This window comes from Peromyscus californicus, unplaced genomic scaffold (genome assembly GCF_007827085.1).
Source record: "Peromyscus californicus insignis strain IS unplaced genomic scaffold, ASM782708v3 Scaffold_21__1_contigs__length_65335640, whole genome shotgun sequence".
In the NCBI taxonomy this organism is placed as follows: domain Eukaryota; kingdom Metazoa; phylum Chordata; class Mammalia; order Rodentia; family Cricetidae; genus Peromyscus; species Peromyscus californicus.
In genome coordinates this window covers 4498631-4510057 of record NW_026294514.1, presented here as the reverse complement: position 1 = coordinate 4510057, position 11427 = coordinate 4498631, and the positions used below count along the sequence as shown (strand labels likewise).

At 38.6% G+C, this 11427-nt stretch overlaps 1 non-coding gene across 1 annotated transcript; it reads left to right on the top strand.

The window, feature by feature from the left end:
* Positions 1–5546: 5546 nt before the first annotated feature.
* On the top strand, positions 5547–5619 carry Trnae-cuc (transfer RNA glutamic acid (anticodon CUC)). The gene has a single exon. It is a non-coding gene; the product is annotated as a tRNA-Glu (tRNA).
* The last annotated feature ends 5808 nt before the right edge of the window (positions 5620–11427 follow it).

Below are 11427 nucleotides of genomic sequence, written 5' to 3'. Positions count from 1 at the left end.
GAATGACATTACCCTGGAGAAAGTTACAAAGTTATTGATCTTTAAACCAATTATGGCTTATCCCTCAAAGCAAAGTAGTCCATATATTTTACTTTGTTGGGCATCACAAAAATGAAATGAATGCGTATATTATATCATGAGATATTTAAGTTAGACCTAAAAAGATATTTACCTGGTACACAGGGGCAGATGCTTAAAAAATTAACTTTCGCCGGGGGGTGGCGGCGGCGCACGCCTTTAATCCCAGCACTCGGGAGGCAGAGCCAGGTGGATCTCTGTGAGTTCGAGGCCAGCCTGGGCTACCAAGTGAGTTCCAGGAAAAGGCACAAAGCTACACAGAGAAACCCTGTCTCAAAAAAAAAAAATTAACTTTCTTTGGGGGAGGGGGTCACTAAATGCATGCCAATTTTCTATCATGTTTCCTTTAGTTTTATCATTGCTCATATTATTTTGGAACTACAACAAATTATATTTTTATTATAATGGAATGCATTCTTTGGACTGAATGTCTTTCATGCTCTCCTTTTAATGCATGCAAAATATACAAGGATAAAAATGATGGCAGTAGCCAGTGCTTCTTCTGGTGCCATTGTTTTGTAGCGAAATTTTAAGGAATGTGCTTAACTCCACATTGATGCTCAGTTTTGGTAAAGGTTAAGGCAGTTTTCTTCCAGGAAAAGTAAAGCCTGGGCGGTAATGAAATAATATTCCACATACTCAGAAACCAGTTCTGTGGAGTCTAGAAACCTCCTTCTACCCACATGGTACTGTGGGATGTTCTATATGTTAAATGTGTTGCTCTGATTGGTTAATAAATAAAACACTGATTGTCCAGTAGCCAGGCAGGAAGTATAGGTGGGACAAGGAGAAAAGAGAATTCTGGGAAATGGAAGGCTGAGGCAGAGAGACACAGCTAGCCGCCGCCATGAGAAGATGTTAAGTAAGATACTGGTAAGCCATGAGCCACGTGGCAACTTATAGATTAATAGAAATTGGTTAATCTAAGATATAAGAACTTCAGCTACAACATGGGGAACATGGAAAGTAGAATGGAGGGATCCTCTGTAGCTAGAGTTTTTCTGGTCCTGCCTGGCCCACGGTCAGGACAAATCTCTCTCACCTGCCAATTCCGCAGCTGCTCAGACCTAACCAAGTAAACACACAGAGACTTTTATTACTTAAACTGTTTGGTCTAATGGCTCAGGCTTCTAGCTAGCTGTTCTTATATCTTAAATTAACCCATTTCTATTAATCTATAAGTTGCCACATGGTATCTTAACATCTTCTCATGGTGGCGGCTGGCAGCATCTCTCTGCCTCAGCTTTCCACTTCCCAGAATTCTCCTCTCTCATTGTCCCGTCTATACTTCCTGCCTGGCTACTGGCCAATCAGCACTTTATTTATCAATCAATCATCCACAGCAGGTCCTCACTGTATTGTCTTCCCCTGAGTATGGAAGTCAGGGATTTCTCCCTATTTGCAAATTATTTATATCAAACCAGATCACAAAGGTGTAAACGTATTCTAGAAGAGTGGAAGCATGGATATTTAATGTAAGTAATACTGGATTGAGGGGTCCAGATCAAATTATTTCTGATTTTAAGAATTCATATTTCCTAACACCTTAATACTGAGTCCAGTCTGAGTCCAACTCAGAGAACAAATAAGAAAACAGAAATTATACCATTCTGTGAGACCAGCTTGATTTAACAACATTTACTAAAACAAGAAGGGAATTCTAGAATGATGTGGAAATTCTGGGCCAAAGACAACTCAGAGTGAACCATCTCACCATTAATAGCCAGAGGAAAAAAAGGGGGCATATACAGACAATTGTCTGTAGGCAGTACATATCCTTAGTACCAACAAATAGTATACAGTTGTTTTGGGCTTGACTGCTGTGATTGAATAAGACTCAGTTGCTTGGTGACAAGAACATATTTGTAGGTAGAACCACCTTGTGTATCACTCCATATGGAAGACAAATTGTTCCAAACTTACCTTTTAAGTACAAAGATTGCTTTAGGCCAAATTCATGTAATTTTGACAAATAATCCAATAAATAATTCCCGAAAGCACTTTTTATTTCAAGGTTATAAACAAAAACCTCCTTTTATTTAATGAATTTTCCTACAAAATTCTAGAGAGAAAATATAAAAATGTAAAAGTTGAGCCAAGTCATTGACCCACTTGATTCAAATATTTAGAAGCGATTCATTTGTCAGTTTGTTAGACACAAAAAGATTAGCCTTAAATATTAAGAATATTTGTCAGATACTGTGTTCAGTATGATGATGAGTAACCATGTGTGGCCATTTAAATTTAAATTGATGAGAGTTAAATGTCCAGCTGTTAGCATTAAGTAATCAGGTGGATCTAGGTGGGTAGCATATTGGAGAACACAGATATAGAACATAATCATTGTAAGAATTGCTGTTGAGAGTGCAGGTCTAGATGAGTTAAGACAGATAAAACATAACCCATACGCTGTGGTGATATTTTGTCCCCCAATATATTGTGCACTCTAATAAACTTATCTGGGGTCAGAGAACAGAACAGCCACTAGGTAGACATAGAGGCCAGAAAATGGTGGCACACATGCCTTTAATCCTAGCATTCTGGAGGCAGAGATCCATCTGAGTCTCTGTGAGTTCAAAGCCACACTGAAAACAGCCAGGCAAGGTGACACATGCCTTTAATCCCAGCACTTAAGATCTCATGTCTTGCTTGAGAAAGACACATGCTTTTAATCTCAGGAAGTGATGGCAGGAAGCAGAAAGGTATATAATGTGTGAGAACCAGGAACTGGAGCCTTTTTAAGCTTTTAGGCTTTTAGCAGCAGTTCAGCTGAGATCCATTCGGATGAGGACTCAGAGGCTTCCAGTTTGCAGAAACAGTATCAGCTGAGCAGTTGGTGAGGTCAGGTTAGCTGTGGCTTATTCTGTTTCTCTGATCTTTCAGAATTCACCGCAATACCTGGCTCCCCTGGGTTTGTTTTTATTTAATAAGACCTTTTAAGATTCATGTTACATCTGGTGCCCAACTTGTTGGGAACGAATTCAGGAAAAAGTTACTTGCCTGTGGCCCTGCTGGCCCCATCTCAGGCCCAAGCAGCATGCGGCTGGTTGCATGCCAGTAGGATTTGCTAAAGGAGACAGAAGCAAGAGGATCCCAAGTTCCAGGCCAACCTGGGAGGCTTGCTGAGGAGAAGCTGCAGCAGGGGCTGGGCCACAAACAGTGGCGGCAGGACCATGGACATGGTGGCTTCTGCTCTGAGCTACAAGCTGCTTCTTGGTGGTGGCAATGGTGATGCTGCTACTGGAGATGAAGGGTTTACCGCTGCTTGTTCAGAGAACAATTGCCAGGACCATCGTGTTACAGCAAAGGTCAGTTTGGAGAAGTTTGGCGAGGCACATGCCTTTAGCTTATTCATTATATTATAATCCACTTCTCTATAATTTAGACCACAGTTTATCAAAATACTATCTTCAGAGCCGGGCGGTGGTGGCGCACGCCTTTAATCCCAGCACTCGGGAGGCAGAGCCAGGCGGATCTCTGTGAGTTCGAGGCCAGCCTGGTCTCCAAAGCGAGTTCCAGGAAAGGCGCAAAGCTACACAGAGAAACCCTGTCTTGAAAAACCAAAAAAAAAAAAAAAAAAAAAAAAAAATACTATCTTCAGATCAGGCAATCAATATTAACTTCTGCTCTGATTTCCTGTTAGCTGAGAAATATTGAACAAGTCACTTATTCAGGTTACTCATTTATTTATTCAGCAAGTATTTCCTAGGCTCCTACTGTCTTCAAGGTAATATACTGGGTACTGGGTAGAAGATGATGGCATTATAGTAGTCTGTGAAATTATGGGCTTTAAGTCATCAGAGAGAGAGAGAGAGAGAGAGAGGGGGAGAGAGAGAGAGAGAGAGAGAGAGAGAGAACTATACAAAAACAATGTGTGCTCTAAAATAATAAATGATTGGCAAAAGAAAAATTATCATGGCAAAGGAGTAAATGGATAAGAAAGTCTTTGTGGAATCAGTGACTTGGGGGACAGAAAGGCATGACCATATTCATATCAAACACTCTCACTCTCTGGGTGTCTGGGTCTTTTGAACATGTGTGTTTTCCCTAATAGTAGCATGTAATTTTCCCCCCATGTACATTCTGGTTAATTTCACATGAACATTATATCCCTCCAAACCAACCACATTGCCTCAGACAGTGGCTACTTTTATGGCACTACAGTAAAAGATACTGCCCTGATTACTTAGTAAATATTCGTATGAAACTGGGAAATATACCATAATCAATGTCCCAGGGTAAACAGTTTGATGAATGGGAGATGGAAGATAAATTCTTTCACTTCCTCTTTTCTAAAGGATATCCTGAGATACAATTTTGAAGACCTTATGCTCTAAGGTGTAGTGTAGAGTTGAGGAAGGGTCCAGATACACAGAGGAGTCTTCCTAGGATATAGTTCCCTCTTTACTTTGTACCTCAGTCTCCCTCCCCATATGTCTGCCCATTACTCACCCCTGCATATGCCCTCCCTAAATACATCACAGGCTATATTAGACTTGGTAAGAAGCCGGAAGAGGTACTGTCAAAATATTCTCCTCCATAAAAGAAATAAAGAATTCCCAACCATCTATTCTGCTGTATTCATAGATCAGTACCTTATTCAGTCATCGTCAGAAAAGCTTCCTCCTGCAACAGATGGGAACATCTTCAGAGATCCATAGCCAGATTACACACAGAAAGAGAAAGACCTTGAAACACACAGCTTTAAATGGGATGTCTCAATCAAATCCCTCCCCTCAGAACTCAGGGAAAGCCTTTGAAAAGGAGGCAAAAAAAAAAAAAAAAAAAAAAAAAAAAAAAAAAAAACATGTAAGATCCAGAAGGGATGGAGGACATGAGGAGAACAAGGCCTGATAAATCAACTGAGCAAAACTCATATGAACTCACTGAGATTGAAGCAGCATGCACAGGGACTACACAAGTCTGATCAGGTCCTCTGCATATTTATTATGGCTTTCAGCTTAGTGTTTTTATGGGACTCCTAAGAGTGTGAATGAGTGGGTCTCTGATTCCTGTGTCTGGTCTTATTGTGGGAATTTGTTCTGTTCAGCCAATGACCTTTGGGCTATCTGGCCCAATGGGTGTGGTCTTTTCTGGGTACATGACTGGTTCAAATGAGGAGGGGGTGTGCTTACTGTCATTTGGGTGGCAAGGACCATGTTAGGTGGCATGGAGCAGCTTACGATTGATCACCAGCTCACCAGGGCAAAATGGCAGGACTTGGCAACTGGATTGGTGGCTGCAGCTTCCTTTTTGTGTATGAGTAAGTGTATTATCCCCATTTTATACTTTAATAAATTCTTGATTTTTTTTTTTTTTTTTTGGTTTTTCGACGCAGGGTTTCTCTGTGTGGCTTTGCATTTTTCCTGGAACTCTCTCTGTAGACCAGGCTGGCCTCGAACTCACAGAGATCCGCCTGGCTCTGCCTCCCGAGTGCTGGGATTAAAGGCATGCGCCACCACCGCCCAGCCCAACTAGCTTAGTCGGTAGAGCATGAGTCTCTCAATTTCAGGACCATGGGTTTGAGTCCCATGTTGGGCTCCAAATGCAGTTTGAAGCCTTTCTCTGTCCCACCTGGCCCCACAATACCACAGTTGCTTATAAAAACAATCACTCAGAGGCTTAATATTAATTACAAACAGCTTGGTCTATGACTCAGGCTTACTGCTAGCTAGCTCTTACATCTTAAATTAAGCCATTTCTATTAATCTATGTATAACCACGTGTCTTGTGGCTTTACCTGTGTTCTATTACATCTTGCTCCTCCAGTGACTTGCAGCATCTCCCCTGACTTTGCCTTTTTTTCTTCCTGTATCTTTATTGGATTTCCCACCTGGCTGTATCCTGCCTTGCCATAGGCCAGAGCAGCTTCTTTATTAACCAATGGTAATAAAACATATTCATAGTGTAGAGAAAGACATCCTACAGCATGGTCTTGGGTTTCTTTTCCTTCTGTTGGCTTGTCTTGTCCAGCCTCAGCATTATGGCTTTTGTTTTATAATACTCTATTTTATTTTGTCATGTTTAGTTGTTATCTCTTAGAAGCCTGTTCTTTTCTAATGAGAGACAGAAATGGAGTGGATCAGGAATGGAGGGGAGGGGGAGAGGAACTGGAAGAAGTAGAGGGAGGAGAAACTGTAATTGGGATATATTGTATAAGAAAAGAATCCCAATCATCTACTATGAGCAATAAAAGAAAAAAATCCCAATCATCTACTCATGAGCATCTTAGATTATTATGGTGGTATTTTATTTGTACTGAAATGTGATTTTAGTTGTATGTTAATAAATAAAGTTGCCCGGGGGTCAGAGCTAATAGCAAGCCATAGCAGAGCTGGGCTTTCATGGCACATGCCTTTAATCCCAGCACTTGGTAGGCAGAGCTAGGTAGATCTCTGTGTGTTCAAGGATACAGCCAGCATTGGAGACACATGTTCCAATGTGTGTCTGGAGGTCTGTACAGACAGGCAGTGATGAGGCAGTCACGTGGTTGGGTTTACAACCAATGAGAAGGCAGAACAGAAAGTCTATATAAAGACAAACAGACAGAAAGTAGGTCTCTTTTTCAGAGAGGTCTCAGCTTAAGAGGCTAGCTGCAGCAGACAGGTAAGGTTCTTAGCTCTGATCTCTTGGCTTTCTTCTTTGCATTGGTTCTGTGTTTCTTATTTAATAAGATGGTTGGTTACATCTAAAGATTATTGTCACAATCAGGTTCTTGGGTCTTAGTCTTCCTGTCTATAAGGTTTGCTGTTTCAACAATTTGCTACTTTTTAGAAACAGCTGAAGAGAATATTTACATATATATGTATGTAAACATATACATGTTTATTTGCACATATGTCCTGTAGACATTCATCAGATTTTATCTGTTGCTTATTCTTTTCTCATGTTTGCTAAGTTTCCTGCCTTATATGAGTATCAATGAGGTCTCATGATTCTCTCAAACACATGATTCTTTAACAACTTTTGACTAACCGAACACTACTGCTCTTGTGCAATTACGTTAGAGTCTCAGTGGGACTTTAGTTCCCTTTTCACTGACCTAAGAGGTCAGTCTTTTCAGAGCTTTGTGAATATCTTTATGTCTTGGAACCTTGCATTGCTTATGATCTCATTACAAGAAATCGTTCTGGGTAGTCTGTAAGAAAACCTCCTAATCCCAATCCCCCAAACTAGTATGGGAAGGTGCTCCAGTAACATTTTTTAAGAAACATTGCATTTTATCAACAACTGATGATGATGATAAGCCCACAGGGAATTCTGGGATGTTCACGTTTTTAGAGCATGAGGTATAAGCAATCTATTTATATCAAGGGCTTACATTTATGTGCCTCGAGCAACTATAGCACAAGTGATACAAATTTCCATTTAAAACATTATTTATTGATGAAAAACAATTTACACAACCTAAAAGAAAACAAACTTCAACTGGCATGTTGAATGTGAAAACATTTGAGCTATTAATCGCATAGAGTTATTGCAACTAAGGTTGTCCTGGGTCATATTATTCCACAGTTTTTTAATCACGGTAAAAGATAAATCCATTAAAACAACGATTTTAAGAGATGGATGAGGACAGACCAAAATCGTAAAACCATTATTCTAGTGGAGTTTGGCATTTACTCTACTTGAGATGTAAATGTTCTTTTATGAAGACAGAGTCACTAAATATTAGCAGAGGTAGTGATGTCTGAGAAATTATTACTAAATTACCAGTAACTGTTATGAAATACTCTAGGCATATGGGCATTGTATTAACACATCACTTCTTTGCCCCAAATCCTTCAAGATTTCTTTCCAACTTGTGTAGAAGATTAAATTCACTCTCAGCTTTCCGTTTTTAGCATTCTGTGATGTGGCACACACTTACCATTGGCATAGTCCTCTCATACCTGTCCACACCCTCATGCACTCTTATGCTTGTTTGCACAAGTTGGTGTTCTGCACATGAAGCCTCCAATATAACCGGGTTTGTGGATGGTAGCAGATGTTGTCTTTTAACCACGCAAAACATCTCCAAAATCTAATTCATTTGGGAAGTTCTGTGGTGAACAGAGTTAACCCCACTCCTCTTCTATAGTCCTCACTAACTTTGGGATGCCACTATAAATTTAAAATAGCCTGAGGGCATGCAGACTGGAGATACAGGTCAGTGGTTAAGAACACTTGCTGGACCTGAGTTTGATCCCCAGCCCCTGCATCAGATTGCTCACAATGCCCTCTTCTGGCTACTCTGGGTACTGCACACACAGGGCATACACTCAAGCAGTCTCACGTTAATACAAATATTTTTTAAATGAGTTTGGAACAGCTGTGGTGTGAAAGAATTCTCAAATTAATTTTTCTTATAAAATGCCTTTTTAATCACAGAATACATATTGAGAACAATGCTCTGAAGGACACTGCTTAGAAGGATATAGATATTAGAGAGAGTGGGGATTTGGAATCCAATGTCATTGGTGAGATATAAGCTTCTACAAGCACCCTGGATTGATGATCTAAGCCTGGAAAAGCTAATCTGTAGATTTGTGTTCATTCACAAAAAAATGACAAGATGTATGACTCACTTAGAAGATCAGTGTAATAATTTAATAAGGATACACATACTAAGTAGTCTTTATTGCTATTTTCTTTATCTATTATGGCCAGGAAATAATGGCTTTGTTTTTTCCTCAACTTCCCACCTGCCTGAAATCTTAATCACCTGGAGCCTCAGCTTTTAGAAAAAGTGGAAAAGTTTGAGACTCTGTTACTTCTCCTGTCCTACTTCTTTTTCGAAATGAGTTTGTATCCATGTACACAAATTTTTAGGAACACCTTTAATAGCCTCTTTCTTGCCTTTTATCCACTCACACTTCATTTTTGCTTTCATTATTAAACCTTTAATTTTCACAATTGAAACCAGCGCGTCACTGGTTTGTGTTCTACTGAAAACCGTCTTTGCAACAATTCCACATGAACCTTGCACTGAGAGACTACAAAGTCTATGCGCTCAAACATTGACTATTATTTTTACTCTCTGAAAAATCTTTCAGCTGAACTAAATACATTGATCATAGCAAGATACTTTATTTTCTAAGGAATCACAAAAAGTATAGCATGCTCTTGTTGATGTAGAAACTGATCTTTGATATCAAAAGCTGCCTGTCAGTCTTAATGAGCTTCTCCCTTCTGAAGCTCTCAATGTTTGTTAGGGAAAAACTCACCCATACACATCTTTCTATCACTATTAGCCTATTATCATCTTCTACAATATTGGTAATGTCATGTTGAAGTTTTCAGGAAATATCTATGTTCTATTCTTCCCTATGTTTAAGGTACAGTGTATTGGGCTACATTCAGAGGTTACAAATAAGTTTATAAAATTAAAATTCCTGTATTAATTTACTCCTAAAATCTCAGCGCTTACATCTTAGGAGAACAGAGACTTTTTGGATGCAAATGTAGGTGTTTAGTCTTGAGTTAAAAATCTCAGGCTTACCACTTATTTATTATGTGACACCTTGAATCTGAGAGAATTTAAACATAGTCCTGAACTTTATCTATAGAAAGATTAATTTGAAGTGATATATACGTAATGCAGATAACTGGGAGATAAACATTTTAAGTATTGCTATTTTGTAAAATAGTGTTATTATTTTTAAAGTTCATACATTTTCTATTATTAATAACATTTTAGTAAACTGAAATATATTTGGTATGATCTTCTTATTCATTTTTTAGAATTTATTTTGTTATTAATTGTGCAAATTTATGGTGAGGGAAAGAGTATGTGCATGTGAGTGCAGACACTGGGTAAAGTTCTAAGATTCCCTAGAGCTGGAGGTTCAGATGGTTGTAAGCTAACCTGTACATGTGAGGAACTGAGCTCTGGTCCTCTGCAAGAGCAGACAGTACCCTTAGATGCTGTCCATCTCTTCAGTCTATGATCTTCATATTCTTTCATGTCAGTATTATTCCAAAACTGAAACAATGGGAAAATATACCATTTGAAAATGGTTTAGAATACAGGATGTTCAAACATGATCTGCACTCTCTAATGGCCTTTTCACTTAATAATAATAATATACTAGAATCATTTCTCTGAGTAATTTTACTTCTTTTTTCTCTTAATAAAATGCCATTTATTAAATAGAAAACAATAAATTTTATATCTGAATATGAAAGCTATGAGAACATAATAACATTTCATGTAGGCTATTTTTGACATTTCCAGACCTAAGTTCATAAATGTTAGTGAACCTCAGTATTACTATGAGGGTAGAAGTTACTATAAGAGCCCAAGACCTTATCACTGTTACGATATCAAGTTTAATCATTAGCCACCAGTTCTTGGCTTTAGAAATGTTTTTTTCCAACTTTGATGTTATTTTTCTTATAAACTCCCTCTTGTACTTTCTGTTGCTAGAGTTTTCCTGACTGGCCCACAGTCAAGACAAATCTCTCTCACCCGCCAGTCCCAAGCCGCTCAAACCCGATCAAGTAAACACAGAGACTTATATTGGTTTCAAACTGTATGGCCGTGGCAGGCTTCTTGTTAACTGTTCTTACAGCTTAAATTAATCCATTTCTATTAATCTATACCTTGCCACGTGGCTTGTGACTTACCGGTACTTTACATCTTCCTTGTCCTGATGGCGGCTGGCAGTGTCTCTCCCTCTCAGCCTTCCACTTCCCCGCTCTATTCTCCTCCTTGTCCCGCCTATACTTCCTGCCTGGCCACTGGCCAATCAGTGATTTATTTATTGACCAATCAGCAACACATTTGACATACAGACCATCCCACAGCAACTTTCCATGACAAAAGAGCTCACAGATCCTTCTAATCAAAAGAAACTTCTGGCATTAAAAGTGCCTCCTGTGTGTTCCAGTTAAAAAGGAAACAGTTCAAGAAGACAAACAGAAAAACCTGATTCCTTCAGAGTCAAAAGAAGGAATTACCATGTAATAGAAGAGTAAAAATCTTAATATTTTGGATCAAGAAAACAATTCCATTCCAAGAGACAATGTACACTGAAAATTGGGAAATTATTTCTATTTTTGTTCTACACTTAGCTCAGTGTCACATGTTTTATATATTTATTTTATATATTTATATTTTACTTAAAAATAAAAATTTACATTTATGCATCATATAGGAAATAATTCAACTTTCTTCTTTGTGTTAACTGAAGTAAAACATATAATAACAACAATAACATCATGTTTTAAATGTATATTTTAATCCAGACATGGTGATACACAGATAATCTAAGGATTTCAGAGATCAAAAGAGATGAACCAAAAATTCAGAGTCAAGATTGGGAGACATTGTGAAATCAAGACCAGTCTAAGCTAAACAGCAATATT